The sequence below is a fragment of the Prionailurus bengalensis genome, chromosome A1, assembly GCF_016509475.1.
Source record: "Prionailurus bengalensis isolate Pbe53 chromosome A1, Fcat_Pben_1.1_paternal_pri, whole genome shotgun sequence".
NCBI lineage: Eukaryota > Metazoa > Chordata > Mammalia > Carnivora > Felidae > Prionailurus > Prionailurus bengalensis.
Genome location: NC_057343.1, coordinates 15348868 through 15364239, shown reverse-complemented (window position 1 = coordinate 15364239; position 15372 = coordinate 15348868).

Below are 15372 nucleotides of genomic sequence, written 5' to 3'. Positions count from 1 at the left end.
GTATCAGAGTAATGCTGACCTCTTAGAATGAATTGGTAGTTATTCCTTTCTCTTCAGTTTTCTGAAGATGTCATATAAAATTGATATTTTTTTTCTTCTGTAAGTATTTGGTAGAACTCATCAGTGTTCTCACATGGACCTGCACCCTTCTTTGTGGGTAAATTAATTAAAACCTCCCTGTATTCAATATACAATAGAGCTAGTTAGGTTATATATTTCTTCTTGAGAGAGCTTTTCTGATTTTTATCCTTCCAGAATTTGTTCGTTTCCTCTAACTTTTCAAGTTTACTGGCATAAGGTTGTTCATTATATTTCTTTATTATGCTTTTAATGTCTGTAGAAATTGTAGTGATGTTACCTCCTTCATTCCTGACATTTGTGACCTGTGTCTTCTCTCTCTTTTTCCTAATCACTCTGGCTAGAGGTTTATACCAATTTTAGTCACCTCAAAAAAATCAATATTTGATTCTATTGATTTTCTCTATGGTTTTTCTATTTCTTATTTCATTGATTCCCCCCCACCCCTGCCACCCCGATCTTTACCATTTCCTTTTGCTTAGTTTGATTTTCATTTGCTCCTCTTTTCCTTATTTCTTAAAGTGGATGCTGAAGTCATTGATCTGAGGCATTTCTTCTTTTCCAGTGTAAGTATTTGGTACTAAAACTTCCCCTGGGTATTGCTTTAGTAATACTCCACAAAATCTGATATGTTGTGTTTTCATGTTCATTCAGTTCAGAATAGTTTCTTATTTCTTTTTAAATTGATTTATTCTTTGACCTATGGGTTATTTAGAAATATGTTATTTAGTTTCAACATATTTGGGGATTTTCTAGAATTTTTCTATTTTGATTTTTAATTTAATTCCTGTGTTAGAGTACACATTTTATATGACTTGAATTATTATAAATTGGTTAACCTGTTGTATGGCCTAGAATATGGTCTATCTTGGTAAATGTTCTGTTTGTATTTGAAAAGAATGTATATTCTGCTGTTATTGGGTACTGTGTTCTATGAATTAAGTCAAGTTGGTTGATAGTATTGCTTAATTCTTTTATACCCTTGCTGATTTTCTGTCTTGTTCAGTAACCTCTTACTCTGCAATAGATAATCCATTGTTGATGCTATTTGGTATATTCTCACTTCAGGCATTGTAGCTTACATTTCTAGAAATTCTATGTGGGTCTTTTTTTCTATATGTCTCTCAGTTTTTGAATGTATGGAATACATAATAACTATTTTTACACTTTTTTCTGGAGAAAGTAAAGAAAGCTTCCCTGAGACCTAAAGCATAAGTAGACATTTGCTATGTGAAAGAAGAAGAAAAGCAGTAGAATGCAGGAAAAAAAAAATCAGATTCCAAGCAGAATAAATAGCATGTGTAAAGGCCCTCAAACAGGAAGGAATTTGGAATTTTCAAGGAATATAGAGAAGGTCAGAATGTATGGATTGGATCAGAATTGTGAAGAGAGGAAGAGTAAAGAAAGATGTGCTTGGGAAGAATGAAGGCAGCAGATGATACAAGTCCTTCTATGCTTGTATCTCAGTCAGCAGTGGACTACATTATGCTGTGATAACAAATATCCCCCAAATTTTAATGACTCAGAACAATAAAAGGTTACTTCCTGCTCATGTCACATATCTGTAGGAAGGTGGTTGAGACCCTGCACCACATCTTCATTTGGGATCAAAGGAACAACTCCTAACTGGGGCATACCAGCCTCAAAAGGGAAAGGGAAAGAACCTTGGTAAGCTACCATAGAGCTTTGAAATCATCTGTCTGGAACTGGCATACTCACTTCTACTCACATTGCATCGGACATAGCAAGTTTCATGGCTAAGCTAAATGTCAGTGGGATGGGAGGAACAGCAAATATTTGGTAACAATAATACAATCTACTTAGGGGCGTCTGGGTGGCTCAGTCAGTTAAGCATCGGACTCTTGATGCTGGCTCAAGTCGTGATCTCGTGGTCGTGAGATTGAGCCCTGTATTGGGTTCTGTGCTAAGCATGGAGCTGCTTGGAATTTTCTCTCTCCCTCTCTCTCTGCCCCTCCCCTGCTCATGCTCTCTCTCTCAAAATAAATAAACTTTAAAATAAAAAAAGACTTATTCCCTTTAAAATAATAATAATAATAATAATAATAATAATAATAATGCAATCTACTGAATAACACAAAGGATTTTGATCTTTATCTGAAGAACAGTGGAAAAACCAGCTTCAGATGAAGTTTAAGCACTATATCTGTTAAGATTAGTCTTTATTTTTAGAAAAAAAAATAAAAGTCACTTAAAGTCAGAGAAGTAAGTTGGATAATCATAGTAAATAACATCGCATCAAAAAATAGGAAAAAAATTTATAAAAGTAAAATTGATTTTTCTATGAAATTAATATAAAACTATGATAGCATGATTGTAATGATTATAACTGCCCAGCATAACTATCTTAAAAGGAATGACAATCATTTGCATATGTAGCTTCTGATGTTTGTTTTTAAAAACTCATTACTTTAATAGTATCTTGAGCACTGTATTCTGATGACTGTTTTATAGACTTAGAGCACATTGTAAAACTGAATTTTATACTGCAATTACACTGAATGTTATTTAATCTTTTTTGCAATATAAACAATGGTGGATTTGAGAGTATTAGTGTTTTTGTCCTAGTGCCTCAAGAGAAGGAACAAGCAAGCACCCAGAGAGCTAAGCCAACCCTCAGACACAGCTAGATGTGATCCTTTGAAGCCAGAATTCCACCTTGTTCTAGGGTTTGAAAGAACACCAGGCCTCTGGAGGAAATCTCCTTAATGGGGATGGGGTCTGTGACAGTGAAATCAGGGATAAAGAAAATCTAAATCTGACATTATTTCTCTTTAAGGAAACAAGTCTTGCCTTTCAGTGACCATCTGTATGCCGGGTTCACGTCCATGTCCCAGCAGAGAAAAATGCATGGGAGGCAGAAGGCATCCCTCTGTAGCTCTGAGATTAGGTCCAGTGTCCATAATACTGTTTATAGCTCTACGTTAGTACATGCCAGATAACTTAAGTGATATGTGAATATGACTTACTTCCCCATAGACCGTGAATTCCTTAATGGTAGGAACAGTGTTTTATCCAGCTTTGTATCCACCACCTAGCATAGTGCCTGGCAGATACTCAAACAGATATAGGAAGAGAAGGCCATTGATCTAGCCATTTGTTCCTGTGAACAAGCTTGGCAGTGGCTCCATTAGAAGTGAGAGACTTTCAAGACTCTTTTGGTAAAGTCCAGGAAGAGCTCCAGACGGATGCTCAGCGTGAAGAAGGCAGCAAGCCAGGAGGTGTGCTGGCAGGGAGCTACATCCAGAGACTCACCTGAGAGAAGCTCCTGCCAGCAGAATGGGCAGCAAAACCCACAGGAGAGACCCACAGATGAAAGCAGGAGAGCCTGAGCCAAAACTGGGAGGACGTTAGAAACCTTGAAAGAAAGGCCTCAGACTCTATCATTCATTGCTTTTTGCTTGATATTAGATGTTTCTTTCATGCCTTGTGACTAGTATGTTTGCCAGGAGAAGAGCCCTGGGTTCTCCAGAAACCTAGGTTCTTCAGGGTTTTAGATGGGCATTAGAACCGAGAAAATGATGACCCTCTCTCCAGTTGAACCTGAGCATATCAGGCTCTGAGCTCCTTATTGGGGGCACCGTATCTTACTCATAGTCACCTCCAACATGAAGTGACAGGAGCAAAGTCTGTGTGCCATAAGTACATATGGAGGATGGCCTCAAATAATATCTTGTATAATTATACAGCTATGCCCTGATTAATTCATACATGTATATTCAATATGAACTCTGTTAGTAACTTATCTCCCATCTGTTTCATAAAAGGAAAAGAAAACTAATCAGTTATGCTTGGATTCTGAGGAGTTTTGCTTGTTTTTAGAGCCTAGTAAATGTAAACTTTCGAGAGCTTCTTTCTTTCTCCAGGAGTGGTAACCACCTAGGCCTTCTGCTTCTAGTTTGTAAATTCATTGTCTCCCAATTCTGGACCATGACTCAGACCATTAGCAAATCATTGTTTATGTTAATAGGTGTTAGGCAAACTGTGATCCTATAGGCAAATAAACAGGGAAATCTGGGTCAAACAGCTAAACTGGTAAGTATCTTTATTGTGGGCCTCCTTAGAATTTCTAATATGTTAGTGTACTCTAGAGAGTGGGCATGCATCATTTCTCAACTTATGTGACCTCAGAACCCTTCCCTTGCAGATATCTCCTAGAAATAATGTCCTGCTTAGCCTGTTTTGGGATTTCTTGGAAAGTGGGAGCCAGGAGCTTCAAGTAAGGCACTCTCATATGCACTCAGCTCTGCCTTTGGGAATGATACAGGCCACACTGAGCCATGGCCACAGAACAGACCTTGCATCATTACTGTAGATGACTTTGGGTGCACCTCTCTGGGGTTTAGTTCCTCTTTTTGAGACATAAAGAAGTTAGATACCTCTGGACAATATCTAAAGTCACATCTATTCTGTTGTTCTGTGATATTCCATCCTGAACTTTGACAGGAAGACATTACCAAAACAATAGCATTCTTTATATCTCAAGGACAACACATAAGAAAATTTAAGCTCCCTTAGTGCTGTAGCAATTTCTGTGATTGCTTCACTCCCTGTGCTACTCCTAAGAGGACAGATTGGGGTTTTGCTCCATTTTGCTGATAGGTGATAGGCACCTTACAGTTGGCTCTGTCTTGTTATTCCAACCTTCTCCCCAACCATCCAGTCCTTCTACCCTTCTTCCCATGCTACAGCAACCTATTCATCCTTCTCTTCTTGAAATACCTTTCCTTTCCCTTCTGCCTCTGGCAACCCCTACTTATCCTTCCAAACATCACATCATCTATGAACCCCACCCTGACTTTCCTGGGAAGAGTCAGAGTGCCCCAAGCACCACAACATTTTGAGCATTTTCGTGGTGTGTACCAAGTGCATTGTACTTGTATTATCCTTGCTCAGATAATGATAGGCTCTTGATCAGTGTTGAACATTGATAAGAATTTCTGGCTTCCTGGTTCAATGAACAAAAGACATTTCTGGTCTCATGGTGTCTAATACGACCCCACTTTACAACATAAGACTAGTACCTGGGCATCTATAGTTGACTGCCACATTCTAATAAAGGGACAGCCACCCGGGTAATTTGTCACATTCTAGTCTGGAATTTGAACATTGAGTCAATGAGCAAAAACTCTGAAAACAACAGGAGTTAATTAATGAAAATCACAGTGACCTGAGCATACCAGTGGCAGAGCAAGACTAATATCCTATTTTATTAGCCTTCGTTATAGGTTCCTGAAACTGCTAGAACCACCTTAATTACTGCCTGTTTTCAAGTATTGTTCTCTGTCCTTCTCACTGATGCTATGAACTCCTGATAAACTTAAGCTAGACTAGAACCTGATTCTGTGTTGCCACCAAAAAATTCTGATGCAAGGAGACAGGAGGAGTTCCAGTGGGGCATTCACAATTAGAATGATGAATGTTCTGGATTTGCATATGAAACTGAAGGTTCAGGGGCGCCTGGGTGGCTCAGTCAGTTGAGCTTTTGAGTCCTGGTTTTGGCTTGGGCCATGATCTCATGGTTTGTGGGTTCCAGCCTCGCAGTGGGCTCTGCACTGACAATAAGGAGCCTGCTTGGAATTCTCTCTCTCCCTCTCTCCCTGTCCCTCCCCCCACCAAAGTAAATAAATAAAAACATTTTAATTTTTTTTTTCCAACGTTTATTTATTTTTGGGACAGAGAGAGACAGAGCATGAACAGGGGAGGGGCAGAGAGAGATGGAGACACAGAATCGGAAACAGGCTCCAGGCTCTGAGCCATCAGCCCAGAGCCTGACGTGGGGCTCAAACTCACGGACCGCAAGATCATGACCTGGCTGAAGTTGGACGCTTAACACCACCCAGGCACCCCTAAAAACATTTTAAAAAAGAAACTGAAGATTCAAATCTATGAGAGTAGAGAAATAATCATTTTTTCAACAGCATAGAGAACTTGTAGTGATTAATACAATTGCCATGTATTTTTTAAATTAGTGGATACTAAAGATTCAGTTGCAATTCTCTGGAGGATTGTAAAATTTTTTGACGTTAAAAAGAAATTCTTGCCTTGAGTTGGAAAATGTTTTTATGCAACACCAAAAGCATAATCCATACATAAAAGAGGGGGAAAAAAGCAACAAAAGTTGCTTTACCAAAATTAAAACTTTCTTCTCTATAAAGAATACTTCAATAAAATGAAAAAACAAGCTACAGACTGGGAGGAAAATATTTGCTCATCACATATCTGACAAAAGACTTGTATCCAGAATATATAAAGAACCCTCAAAACTCAACAATAAGAAAACAAAAATCCCATTAAAAATAGACAAAAAATCTGAACAGATATTTCATCAAAGAAGATATACAGAAGGCAAATAAACACACGGAAAAATGCTCAGTGTCATTGGCCACAGGGAAATACAACTTAAAACTACAATGAGATACCACCATACTCCAATCAGAAAGCCTAAAGTATAAAGAAACTGACAATGCCAAGCACTGACAAGGATGCAGAGCAAACAGAATTCTCATATATAGTTAGAGGGAATACAAAATTGTACAGCTATCTTGGGAAATGATTTGGCAGTATCTTATTACCGTGTTAAACATGCCGTTACCAAGTGAACCAGTAGTCCTTATTTCTGGGCATTTACCTAAAGGAAACAAAAACTTATGTTCACATAAAAACTCATATGTGAATGTTTATAATTAGCTTTATTCATAACCGGCTACAACTAAAAACCACCCAAATTTCCATCAACAGGGGAAGGGAAAATCAAATTGTGGTATGTACATGTAATGGAATACTACTTAGCAAGGCAAGATATGAAATATTCATACATGGAACAACATGGATGAATCTCAGAAGCATTTTGCTAAGTGAAAGAGGCCAGACCCAAAAGGCTACATACTATATGACTTAGTGACATTCTGGAAAAGGCAAAACTATACAGACAGAAAATAGATCAGTTGTTGCCATGGGGAGTTGACTCCCAAGGGACAGCAAAGGGAATTTTTGGAGGTGATGAAACTGATCTCTATCATGTTGGATACATGACTCTATAGTATTAAACACCCATAAAACTATACACTAGAAAGAGTAAATTTTGCTATATGAAACTTAAAAAATAAGTTTAAAAAAAAGATCTTTGTTTATGAAGGCTAGGGCATTTTTGAAGGATGAGGAAAGCTGATCCTTGTCAAAACAGTAAAAATTAAGAAAAACGAGTTATAATATTTAGGTCACATTAATGTTTATATAATTACAAATAAAAATACATGGTACAGAATTCACAAAACTTTGGGACTTTCTGTATACCATAATTAAAACACTAGCACTTTTTACAGAGTTCCTAACGTTTGTTTAAACCCTGATAGAACACATGGTTTGTTGAATTTCATTTTCATGGTTGATCAGAAAAGCCCTATATTCTTCCCTGTGGATCACAAACAGAATCGTCTCCTTACCCATGTAGAATTCAAGGTAAAATGTTTGAAATTTTGTTTACTTGATCTTTTCACTGGTTTTCTTTTCTTGTAAAGGTTTTTTAAATCAGAGAACAAGTCTAAAGTTTGTATCAGTTGAAAGGATCGTTTTATTGGGGCTTCACTGAAGTGAAGCTGTTGCACTTTCCTTGGAATGAAAGTGTTTCTTCATGGTAGAAGCTTATCGATCAGAGCACCGGGTGCCCAATGATTTTATGACAGCAAAATCATCTTGCTTTAAAACAAAGTTAAAAATCAATTTATTGAAAGATGGACACACTACTGAGTATTTGAGGACAAATTAAAATTCGGACTCCTTTTGCATTCATGAACAAATGTTATGTTTTTAAATTAATGAAAAGAAAAACTACTTCTTTAATATGACATGAACTCTCCTGGTAAAATTTGTAGATGAAACTGAAGCAATGAAGTGTTTCCAAATTAGTAAGCCATTCTGTTAATGAGGATGCCCATTAGGAGTGCCATTCCTGCTCAGGGTCACCTATTACACTAAAACTTTCCAAATATATTTCATTTCAGCCCTTGAACACCTCACAGCACCAGCATGATACGTGTTTTCTCGTGTCTTAGGCTTCCTGTGCTACCGGAGTTAGAGCAACGTTTACTTTTCAGCAAATACAACATCCCTTCTAAGGACAACCATTTCTGTCCCAAGGGAAACAAGTCCTGCTGAGTCCAAGCTGAGAACCAAATTATTCTTAAGATAGGATCATGCATTGTAGAAAAAAAAAAAAAAAACTTATTCAGTCAGATTTTCTGTTTTTGTCAATAGAACAAAGCAGAGAGTTTTGAAAGCTAATTGGTTTCTTTTCAGGTCCCTTGGATACGTTTTTTTTTTTACTTGGATATATAAAGTGGTTTCCCAAAAGCTCTAATTTGGCGCTAAAACAGGAAACCTGCCTGGCTGAACATTCAGGACAGTAAATCAAGATGGGATAATATTCTAGAGGTTGTCCCCACAACCGAGAACACAAGGAAGGACTCTCAGGAGGCATTAACTCACACCTTCAACAATAACCAAAGCCAGTGGAATAGGTGACATGACACAAGAGAGTAAGGATGTCATCTGCAGTTCTGCGGTTCTCCCCCAAATACCAAGACAATTGTGTATGTTCAATCAACGCTTACAGACATGAGTCAGTGCAACCCATTCCTCACGTGTTCTGTACTTTTAGAGATAATCATAATGGCTAACATTTATCTCATGTTTATTCTGTGGTAGGCTTTGCAGGCATTTTCTTATTTAATACCCACATCAACACCAGAGAAATGAATGCTAATATCATCCCCTTTTATAGATGAGAAAATGTGCCCTGAGAAATTAAATCATATGCCCGACATCAAAACATGGGTATGTGCTGGTGACAGTATGAGAATCCCAGAAATCCAGATCCTGTCTATACTCGGGGCCACCACACTATACTGTGTATGATGACCAGCCTAAGTGGAAAGAGGTGTATAAATTAAACAAGGAAGGAGGAGAAGAAGATGACACTGATTTTAATGGAGAGAATGGAAGAGAGACAAAGGATGAAACTGAAACACGACAAACCCTTTTCTTTCAAGCTTAGCAATCTATGTGTCCTGTTGCCACTTGGTTTAAGGAAACCATCATGACAGCCATTACTCAGTGGCTGTATCTGAGCAGAAGCCATTCATCGTCTTCTGATCTTTTCATCTTTACTCATTAGGATATGATGGAGAGATCTCCAAACAGACAAAACTAAGGTAATGTGCCATAGCCGATCCAAGAAAACATTGTTTCCTTGACCTTGAGCCACTCACTGTCCAAGTTAGTTGCTGTGGGTCTGCTTCATGGTTACCACAGGACTGAGGAAACATTTGCGGCATATCCAGTGTGGCACCACCAGGAAACGAAGCACTGATAGGAAGGGAGGGCCTGTGTTCACTGTCCCCAGAAGGCAGCAGCTGCTGGGAGCTCTGATTTCCACACTCCTCCCTTGAAGCTTCCTGGAAGCCCCAGCCTGAGAGATTTTGCCCTGATGTCAGGCTGTGTGGACACTTCATTCTCAGAGGACTCAGGGACTATAGAGTGTGCTAACTTCAAATCTGCTTGTGAGGTAAATGATACAGAAAACTAACTCAGGATTTGTGTACACACAAAGGAAAACTGAATGGTCCTCAAGCCTATGTATGAGTCTTTCCATGACTTCTGTCAACTCAAGGAAGATAGAGAAGCCACAAAGCAAAGACCTCCTCCCCCTGCAGGCCCTAGTGCTGAGTCCCTTCAAGGAAGGCTCGCAAGCTCTGTTTGCTCTAAACATGTGGTTCCCAGACTTCTGTTTTCACGGACTGGCAAAATGGCTGAAAACATTTTAGGGCTAATAAAGTACCAACTATTTCTTCTGCCTAGTATGGACATTAAAACAAGCAAATTGACAGAGACACCTGGGTGGCTCAGTCGGTTGAGCCTCTGCCTCTTGATTTAGGCTCAGGTCATGATCTCACCGTTCGTGGGTTCAAACCCTGCATTGGGCTCTGCGCTGGGAGCGTGGGCCTGCCTGGGATTCTCTCTCTCCCTACCTCTCTGCCTTTCTCTTGCTCAAAGCAAACTGACAAACACCTATCTACTGTTTGCCCTCATGTCATAATAAGGAGGATGTTTTAACACCAAAAAGGACTTAAGCTAAAGGATATCTTAATACCAAAGTGTTACTAAGTCAAAGGAAAAGCTCATCACAAGAGGCAGTCATTCTGTCCAATATACATGAATGTTACATTCTCTTTATTTTCTGAGTGTTGTCACAAACCAATGCTACAACCCAGCTCTTGGAAACCACTGCTGTATATCTCTCTAAACCATTTAGATCTGCCACTCTTTCAGAATCTTGGAAGATTACAAAAAAAAAAAAAATATTGAAACTTGGAGGAATGTATGGGATAAAGGCAGGGACCATTTCCAGTGGAATAGGGCTATCCATGCAGTAGCCCAGATCTCTCTTGTGCAAAGAGTTTAACAGAACTGGGTATGAGGCCAAGCACCCCACACATATACTTACTGTGTGAACTTTGGCATGTAACATAGCTTCCTTGGACCTCAGTTTCCTCATCTGTAAAATAGGGTGACTAATACCCTGGAGGAAACCAAAGGAATTAATGCAAGAAAGCACCTGGCCTGATGCCTGGCCTCTTGTGAGCTTCCTCATCCTCTTCCCGGGGTGGCACTCCTGCCTGCTGTGACTCATCTACCCTAACACATCTCAGGACTTTAACCTACTAGGTTTCAGTAGGTATTTGTGGAATGAACAAAGGAGTGAACAAAGCATGTGGAGAGAAGGAGAGCCTCATACTCTTCAGGCAAGTGCCTACAGGAGTTCTTCTCCTTCCTGAAATATGACCCCAGACCATTTGAATTGCCTTCAGTGACAGCATTTAAAGAGGAGCATTTGTTTCCTCTGCAGCCTCCATGGGGTGAATCCTTCAGCCATTCTCGAGTTTCCTTGCAGGTATCTGCTCTGTCTCCCCAGTGGCAGGCTGATCTCAATAACTGCTGGACCTTCATGTGGACTGACTACTGTTTCCATCCTCATTTCTTACCTACCTTGATTCCCAGCTGAGACTGAGTGATCCATCATTATAATGACTCATTGGCATTACTCCACTGTGTCCTTGCCTCTCTCTCCACTATGGCCCTCGCATGGCAAAACTCTGACCCTTGTTAACTACACCCCTCTATCAACTCTGAATCTTCATCTGCACTAATGAGTACATCTGGAGGACACATTCAGCCTTGTCTATGGTCTCACTGGAAACTTATGACTGTTAACCTCAAGTGGACCCTGGTGCTGCTTAGAGATACTGTTATATTTCCCTGGTCTAATCCCTGCCCTATGTCATACCTTCTATTCTCTCCCCTGACCTCCAGACCTCCCCCTACCCCATCTTCACTTAGGTGGAGATCCTGCTTTCTATTCCACAGAGCAAACAGAGGAAACCAGAAGAGAACATCCACATGCTTCTACCATTTCATCTGCTTTTCTGAACCAGTGCCCAGACCCTTTGTCTCTCCTGCTCTGGTGGATGAACTTTCCTTCAGCCAACAGACCATGCTTCAGGGAAACAAAATTAAAAGTTGTGGCCCCTGATCCCATGCAGTATATGATCTAATGGGGAAACATGGAAGTAAACAAACAAACAAACAAAAAAACAAAAAACAGAATAATAAGATTTACACCTCCCAAGGGACAGATCTAAGCAGCAGATGAAACACAAAAGAAGGAGCATTGGGTCTTCCTGGATGCAAAACCAAGGCAGGCTCTACATTTGCATGGACCTGAAGGAGAAGTGCTTCTCTCCATGCTGGGGAGAAGTGCTACAGGATGAGGAAACTGCATGTAAGAAGGGGGAAAGCTCTATTAAAAGAAAGCCCAATTACTAAAACCATGCAGCCATAGACATTGTCCACCATTAGCCATCTAGCAGCCAAAAAATAATAAAGCACCCAAAGAGTGCTAACTCTGTGAGTCTGAAACCATCTGTTGATGGCAAACATCAGCCCATGGTATCATCCTTGCCTTCCAGTTGCTTATAAGCAACATGGAGCCTGGCAATGGCCAGAGAACCAGCCTGCAGATAGCAGACAACACCCAAGACATGAGAATCGGATGCAGACAATGAATGGCCTCTGGGTTCTAGTCTTTGCCTTGACATTTACCAGGTGGAGCTTTGGATAAGCCACCCCTTCTCTGGACCTCTACTCGCCTCATCTGTAAAACAAAAGGTTTGGATTAATGGCATTCCCAAGAATGCCAGACTCAGACTCTGAATGACCTCTGAATGAATATATCTGTTATGGTCTAAATGTTTGTGTCTCCTCGAAATTCAGGTGGAATCATATGGTATTTGTCTTTTTTGTGGTTGCTTTCTCTCATTCTGCATAATGTCCTCAAGGCTCATCCATGTTGTAACAGGTGTCAGAATCTTCTTCCTTGTCAATGCTGAGTACTCTTGCATTGTCTGGATGGACCACAGTTTACTGATCTACTCATCTATCAATGGGCAGATATAATATCTACATTAATTTCTCATACCTTAAAATATTTGTTGAATATCTTCAAAAATCCTATGAGTCATTTACCATTAACTTTGTTGTTTAGCTTTTTATTTTGAAAAATGTCAGATATAGGACAAGGTACAATTCAAGGTACAATTCGACAAGGTAGAATTCAAAAACTTAAAAGAAAAAAAAGCCACCTAGGAAATGGGCCTTTGGGAGGTAATTATGTTTAGATAAGGACATAGGGTGGAGCCCTCATTAATGGGATTAATGCCTATTAACAGTAGTAAGGGAGCTTGCTGCTCTCTTCTCCTCAGCACGTGGGGATAGAAGCAGAAAACAGCATCTGTGAAACCAGAAGTGGAACCTCACCAGATACCACATCTGCTGGTGTCTTGATCTTGGACTTCCCAGCCTCCAGATCTTTAAGAAATATATGTTTGTCGTGTAAGCACCGAGTCTATAGCACGTTGTTACAGCAGTCTGAACTAAGGTAACATCAGAATTTTTAATTCATGGAAACAAAAAGAGAAGAAAGGTCTTTGAATTCAAAAGTTGAGATTGAGCTCTAATCCTTTTTTTTTTTTTTTTTTTTTTTTTAGTTTATTTATTTTTTAAGAGAGAGAGAGAGAGAGAGCAGGGGAGGCCAGAGGGAGAGGTAGAAAGAGGATCCCAAGCAGGCTCGACGCTGTCAGTGCAGAGCCCAATGCGGGGCTCAAACTCAAACCGTGAGATCTTGCATGACCTGAGACAAAATCAAGAGCCGGACCCTGAACCGACTGGGCCACCCAGGTGCCCTGACGCTTGGGCTCTAATCTTAATAATGGTTCTTCTGGTTGGTGCGAGGTTCTGTGAGTGAAAGGAAACATTTGAACTCCTTGTTCTAAGGTGCTGCATTGTCAGAAAACATTTCTGATGTGCCTTTTAAAGTCTTACAAGATTTTTGAATAAAATGTGGGCAGATTTCTGTTCTCTCCATTGATAGGGAAATGACAGGAAAATGTTGGATGGCGTCTGGTACCCCATCTTCATCTGGCTTTAAGTCTGAGTCAATACCACTTTGTTCTTCCCCAGTGAGTGCCCTAAAACTCTGCCAGTCTTTATTAATTGACCTTTATTCTCCCTGAAAAAGGCCTTCAGTCACACTTAGGATGAGAACTTAATCAGTGCTACCCTTGAGGCTTGTTTCTGGAATCTCACTCATAACACTTGCTCATTCTAATGACTTCATACTTCTGCTCTCCTGTAATCTGTTTGTACTTCCAACTAGCTAGTGTCACCAGCTAGTGACAGCACTCACAGACCTACTTCCTCCTTGACCCTCAGAAAACTGGACCTGCTTTGCTTCCTTTGTGCGTAAAGATAGAAATTGGAGATTTTGTCTCAACATCAACCCAAATCCATTCCTCAAGAAGACTATCAGCAATAAAATTAGCTATAGCCAAGGCAGACAGTAGCTTATCCTTCTCTCCTAAAGTTAACACCCTGCAAAGAGTTAATCGGATATGGTTTTTAAAGAATGACCCACAAGACCAAGAAAGAATTCATATAATAACTCGTATCAATTAGGTATTTACTATATGTCATGCACTCATAGAATTGTTTTATAGACATACTAGCCCATTGAGCTCTCCCACCGAAAAAGCTATGAAGTAAATGTTACTATTAACGTTCCATTTTACAGATGAGGCTAAGCAAGCCTAAGTTACAGTTAATAAGTTAATAAGTTAATAAGTTGCTGGGTGGCTCAGTCGGTAAGCATCAGACTCCTGATTTTAGTTCAGGTCATGATCTCATGGTTCGTGGGATCGAGCCCCGCATCTAGCTCTGTGCCGACAGCATGGAGCCTGCTTGGGATTCTCTCTCCCACTCTCTCTCTTCCCCTCTTCAGTTCTAAATAAATAAATAAATAAATCTTTAAAAATTAAAAAAAAAATAATTCATAAGTGGCAGAGCTGGGTTCCCATGGTGACACTCTGGCTCTAGAGCTTACACTCTATGAATAAAGCTATACTGTCTCCAGCTGCTCCCGGGTGTGTTTCCACATACTTGCCTTTTATAACACTTATCACACTTTGATTAGGGTTCAGTTTCTATCTTCCACTAGACTGTGATCTCCATGAGGACAGGTCCCTGGGTATATCCCTCACTACTATATCCTTATAACTAGCACCACAGCTGGCATAGAGTAAGTGCTCTGTAAATATTTATCGAGTGAGACTGAAAATGGCTTCTTTGCCAAATTCTGAGCAAATGAGTGAAATACAGTCGCTAGGTTCAGAGTTGAGCACTTGACGGAGACTGCATCAGGAATTCTCTCCCGCCATTTCTAAGGCTCCCTGGCGATGAGCACAACCTCGTTCATCACCATTATTTTCACAGAAGCGACTGAAAAGCAACTCCCAGTGGCCTTCCCCTTCCCCTGTCAATCCACATTCATATCTTTTCACTTTAAAAACCCTGAAATTGTTTCTCCTACAAAGCATAGCCCACTAATCTCCAGCCTTTTTCTGGGAGCCGGGAAACAAAGGCAGATGCAGAGACTCCTGCCTTTGTCCTCTGTGCCCCACTGGCTTCCTTCTGCCACCTGGAGTCAGCCTGGCCACAGGGATCAGGTTTAGTAAGGCCTCCCACATTTACAGCAAATCTGCTTTCGTGTGGATACTTGTTCCTGGGAGACCTTAAAGCAAAGACCTCAGGACCAGGGGCTGACCAGCAGGGAAACCTGTGAATCAGCTTGAATCTCAGGAGTCTCCTGGAGAGCTGAAGCAGACC